The 6,000-nt window shown below is 44.0% G+C and overlaps 1 protein-coding gene across 1 annotated transcript in view; it reads right to left on the reverse strand.

The window, feature by feature from the left end:
- SLC16A3 (solute carrier family 16 member 3) overlaps positions 1-4,547 on the reverse strand; it is a 28,337-nt gene extending 23,790 nt beyond the window's left edge. The window contains exon 1 of the mRNA XM_070740047.1: positions 4,336-4,547. The gene's annotated coding sequence lies outside the window, so the exon portion shown is untranslated. The remainder of the gene's footprint in view (positions 1-4,335) is intronic.
- Positions 4,548-6,000: the final 1,453 nt, after the last annotated feature.

Below are 6,000 nucleotides of genomic sequence, written 5' to 3' on the forward strand. Positions count from 1 at the left end.
TCGAGGGACCACTGTACTGTATTAATAACCAGTAGGTCAGTGTCACATTTTGGCATACCATAATTTTCAGACTCTAAGAAGAACCGATGTATAAGACGCACCAAGATTTCAAAGAGTAAGGAAGGAAAAAAAGTTTTTGTCCTCCCCAAACCCCAGAAGTACTCTGCAGGCCTTCCAAACCCTCTGTGCACCCAGTTTTTTGCACAAACAGACCTGTTTTTGCAAAACAAAAAAACAGGCACACAGAGGGTTTGGGAAATCTGCAGAGTGCTCTTGGGGCTGGAGAACAGCAAAAACATCATCTTTGCAAAAAATGCCCCATTTTTAACACCACCACCACCCTTTTTTTTTTTTTTTTTTGCAAAAACGGGGTGTGTAGAGGGTTTGGGAAGCCTGCAGAGTGCTCCTGGGAGCTGGGAGAAGGCAAAAATGCCTCCCTTTTTGTGAAAAACATCCCTCTTTTCTGCAAACATGGAGGTGTTTTTGCCTTCTTCCAGCTCCCAAGAGCACTCTACAGGCCTCTCAAACCCTCTACACACTCCATTTTTGCAAAAAACAGGCCCATTTTTTGCAAAAATGGGATGCAGGGGCAAGGCTTTGGGAGGCCAAAAATGGCTTTGTTCAGCGTATAAGACACACCAATATTTTCACCCTCTTCTGGGGGGAGGGGAAGGCGTGTCTTTACTGCAAAAAATACGGTATACTGTATAAAAATTCTTCACAGCTCTGGAGTTTGTGTTTATAATAAACATGCAATCAGTAAGCTGGGGTCTAAATATTTTAATTCTAATCTATTTCTGATAGATTCTAATTAAGGGAATGGGAGGGCAGCCTAATTAAAAGTGTATTTTCTGTGACTGAATTATTAAGCCACATAAAATCTGGCTAGAACTGGAACCATAGTATGTGAGGTTTTACCACAGTACTATCTGTACGGTGTACACTGTATCCCTTCCCAACTTTGCTAAAGTGGTTGAGTATGAAATGCGGAGACTAGCCCATTATAAGAGCTTTCTTATCATATTGGCACTTTATCAAGTTGTCCTATTCCAACTGCTATTTCTGATCCTTCTTTTAGAATGGCTGAAAACTAATAATAGGAATCTACAAAGGTTATCCAATAAAAAAGCAGAAGCATTTCTAAGCATGCGCTCTATGCATGCACATACTATACTCAAAATTCTAAGACATGCTGAGCTGACAGATCACCATGCCATCCTGGAATTTATAAGCTTAGCTTTCCTGAGTAATTCTGAGTAATGTAAAGGTTTTTCTACTCTAATAGGCAGAAAGAGAAAGAGGGAGGGAGGGAGGAAGTCTGTAGCAAGTTTAAAAGATTTCATTGGTTGTTATCAGGGATCAGACAACTGCATTAGATTGGCCAGAAAGCAATTCCTTATTTTGCTGGCTTTGCAATATCATATTTAAAATATCAAATTAAAAAAAATGATGTCAGAACTAGGGCTGCATATGTCACACTCTTTTTAAAAAGGCTGTGGGTTCTGCAGATTAAAAATTAAATCCCAGAGGCCACAATATGATATTAACAGTCTCATTTCCTAGTCACCATTAACTGGGTGCAAATGCAAATGAAGGCCTGTAGGTCAGTGATCATTCCTGGACTTAGTGGGTTGTGTTTCATAGGTAGTGCAGTTACTCACGTGTAAAAACGTTTGCCTAATCCAAAAGAAACTCATGGGGAGAACTGAATACCACTAGGGAACTCTTGAGAGTGTCACTTTCCTGGCAGCCCTCAGAGCAGAAGAGGACTTTAGACTGAGTCATAAGTTGTGCAGCTGTACATCTTGAGAATTTACCCTTCAGAAAGAGCAGACAGTGTCAAGGGACAAACCCATGATTTCAGGCAGTACCAGTACCAATCGTAATATACGGTCGTAATTCTTCCCCACTTCTATTATTATTAGAATGGTGGATATGATCTACTACTCACAATTTAGGAAAAGAATTTCCAAAGTTATTGACAAATAATGACCTCAAGCATTCAGAAACACTCCAGAAATATGTTTGCTTTCTCAAAATTCTGTTCAGCATTGCATTTCAAATAGTACTTTGACAACTTTCAATTATTTGGAAATGCTCATCAAACATTTTTTATTTCTAAGTGAACATGTGTCAAGAATTTTGGCTGCAACCCAACTGATTAGTGTTAATGTAAAGCTAAAACCTAATGTGACAAATACTTATTAATAAATATCACCTCCATTGTTAAGATTTTATATTTAAACCCAAATAGCAGTTCCAGACAAGATAGGATATATATCTCAATAACATAAACCAATTGATAAGTAAACTAATCTAGCCTAGAAATATAGCTGAAATGTAAATGTGTTGATTTTTGTTCATGAGATTTAGACAGTTTTCCCTCATGGTATTTCAGCATATGACCTAGTTATGGTAAAACACACACACACACACACTACCACTGGATTAGAAAAACAAACAAATCAGTGACTGGGACTTGATTATTGGATGGATGGAAAGGACAATCAGCAATAAAGCGAATATGGGACAATTAAATAGGAAAATAAAGTTCACAAATTAGCAAAAGAAAAAGGGGGCTTTTTATTCATGAAAAAGACATAATAAACTTCTCCAAACACAAGGATCCAAATGAGGGAGAGAGATTCTCTCTTTTGACTTGGATGGGGATGGATCCTACCTATTGTGATAGGATCCATCCCCAAAGTCAAGAAAAAAGCTATAAATGCAAAGAACCTTTTCCAACAAATGGAAGGCAAAGCACCATAAAACGCCTCCTGAGGCCAATGCATTTACCAAGAGAGATAACAAAGAAGGGACAATCCAGGCCTTGGCCTCGTGCCCAGTTGCTTCTCCCCGCCCCACTTGCACCTTTTGGCGATCCCGGGGGGCCACAGGTGGGGGCTCCCTCAGGCGCCTGTCTCGACCCCAGAAAAGCTCTTCTTGGGCTGGTTTAAACTCACAGGAAAAGCCGACGGAGAGAAGAGAGGAAAAAGCAGAAAGAACAGGGGAAGAACTGAGCGCGCCTCTTCCTCACAGCACGTTTCCCGGGCCGAGGATGCGCGCGAGAAGAAAACGAAGAGGGGACGGGCTGATCCGGAGGAGAGAAACCAGCTCGGCGCGGCTTAACGACGCCCCCGGCTAGCAGGAGGCGGGGCGGCTCAATGGGCGCGTGGGGGGGACAGCAAGAGAAGAGCCCAGAAGTCGATTGGGGTTTGGGGGACATGAGGGCGAGGGGCCACGAGGCGGGAAACGAGATGCTGAGGAGAACTCGGCATTAGACGCACAGGAAAAGCCCCAGCAGCTCTTCTTCGAATCACACAAACTAGACTAGTCCAAGGGGGTCTCCAACCTTGGCAACTTTAAGCCTGGCGGACTTCAACTCCCAGAACTCCCCAGCCAGCAAAGCTGATGATAGTTTGATGTACAGTATTTGTAAGCTGTAAAGGATGTCTGATATGTAGGACAAAGACAGGCTTGACCTCTCCCCTTTTGTAAGAGATCTGTAAGGGGCGTGCAGAAGCGCACTATTGTGCCTACCGTCCCTGTCCTGTCCTGTTATCCTTTTTACCACTTCTTTATACTTCGTTATGTTAATACAAACTATAATTCTATATTATAGATAAATGAATTATTATTATATTGAGAGATATTGATTGAGCTGTTCAACTTGACTGTGTTATTTCTGAAGTAAAGACTAATTGAATTTTAATGCTTTTTTTTTTGGTATGGCTGAATAATCACTCATATCTCCTTCAAAGCTGGCTGGGGAATTCTGGGAGTTGAAGTCCGCCAGGCTTAAAAAAGTTGGAGAGCCCTGGACCTAGTCAAGCTAGGGCTGAGGGCATGAAGGGCGAGGGGCCACGAGGCGGGAAACGAGATGCTGGAGAGGACTCGGCACCATTGCGCGCTCCAGAAGCACGGGAAGCCCCAGAAAGCTCTTCCCCGAACCCTTCCTTCCGCCTCTCTCGTGTTCTGGGGGCCGCCGCCTCCTTCCTTTCTCCGCTCAGCATCCCTCGGCGCGAGGAAGGCAGCGAGTCGCGCGCGCGTGGTCCCCCCACCCCTCAAGCTCTCCTCGTTTTTCCCACCCGGCGTTAATACTCATGCGCGCCCACGCGGCGCTCAGCACGTACGCCGGCTGCTCCCCACCTGTAGGCAGCAGCTCGCAATGGCCTCAGGCACACGCGGCTGGGGAAGGGGAGGGGGTTTCGCGCGCTGGTGGTGCTACCTGAAAGACCGGCTCGGCGACCTGCACAAACCCGAATCCCCAAAGCCCGCCCCCGCTCTGCACCCCCCAGGACGCCCAACCGAGCATCTCCTCTTGCGGGTCCCTACCTGGGAATCGCGCCGCGCCCTTGTCCTGACTTGTGGCGGCGACGGCCGAGCCGGGGATTCCCACTTGCAGGCTCAGACGGTCGGCCGGTCCCGGTGCGTGCAGCTGGGGCTGTGGCGGCTCCTGCCTGGGGTTGTTTAGTGCCTGTAGCTCCGGAGCAGCGCCTGCTAGCCGGTCGGTAACCCACGTCACAGCTTGCCCGTCTGAGTCGACCGGGACCGCCGGAAGGTTGGGTCCTAGCGCCTCCCAAAGGCTCTTTCGAAGGCGGAGTCCCCACCCCACCCTATCCCACCTCACTCCTCCCCGAGTTGGAACAGGCGGGCAGCGATTTGGGGAATCACAAAAGGGAGAGATGGGGTAAGAAGATGGATCGGGCCAAAAGTTGGAGGCTGGGTCTCGGGAAGCCCAAATCCAAACCGCTAGGAGTAGGGATGGAGTAAGTAGGCATATGCTGGGAATGGACGGAAAGTCATCTGAATAAACCAGTGGAGATGCCCAGCAATAGGGATGAGAATGGATGGGACCAACCAGAAGAGCAAGGAAGTGATGGATGGGTGGAGGTGGGAGGAGGAGGATGTGCATCAATGGTGGAAATCTGGGCATCAAAGAAGCTGTGAGCACATGGCTTACATCCGAATCAGAAAGAGCTGAACCATGGGCATCAGGAATGATCCTGAGCCGTGGAGAGTATGAGAACACTTTATCTTGGACTAGCAGGGACATAGACTGAATTAAGGGAGAAACAGACAAAGGAAATAGCAGGGAAGTATAGAATCAGAATTGGATTTAGTTCAGTAGCAAAGATGTGAAGGTTAACACACACAAGTCCTCGGAGGGGGGTGGCATACAAATCTAATAAATAATAATAATAATAATAATAATAATAATAATAATAATAATAATAATAATAACATTCAAGTTATCCAAACCTGTTGTGAAATCATGTCAGATGAAAAGCAGAAATTTAGAAATCTTCTAAAATACTGAAAACTGTCTTCAAGGTAGTAACGGAAAGAAAGACATGAGTAGTTAAGAATGAGCTCAGTTTGAGATTTCTGGAGGTTGCTACACAATTTTGTTTGTGTTAAGAATACCCAGAATTATCTGGAATCAGGACAGTTCTTTCCATCAGCTTTACAAAGATGGTATTTACTTGGGCTTCTTGTAACAACCTCCATTTGTTGTTACAGGGACAAATATTACAATACAGTATACCTGTGGTTCATAAGAGGTAGAATTGATTGCAGACATTTTTCACATTATAAATTTTATACAATACTGCACCCCCTGTAGCAACAATCCTCATTTATTTTATTTGCTGGTAAAAAAAAAATTCAGGCAAAGTACAATGTTGCAAAGTTATTTAGCATAAATATTCAGCAGGAAATACATAGTAGAAAATAAGATTATTTGCTGTTTTTTAAAAAATTGGTGGGTTTTTTTAATTTGCTAGTTAAAGCTTGTAATAAAATAACATTGAATTGAATTCTTTTGCTTGTAAAAAAAAATACAAAATTAATTCATATTCTAAATGACTATTCTCTGATTATCCATAAATTTAACCTAAGGAGAACTTAATCCTAAAAGAATCCCCCCCCCCCGATGTTATCCAATATGAAACTGCTATTGAGTAGCTGGAAACAATGATCACAATGCTAACATGATTA

Source organism: Erythrolamprus reginae, chromosome 2, assembly GCF_031021105.1.
Source record: "Erythrolamprus reginae isolate rEryReg1 chromosome 2, rEryReg1.hap1, whole genome shotgun sequence".
NCBI classification, from domain to species: domain Eukaryota; kingdom Metazoa; phylum Chordata; class Lepidosauria; order Squamata; family Dipsadidae; genus Erythrolamprus; species Erythrolamprus reginae.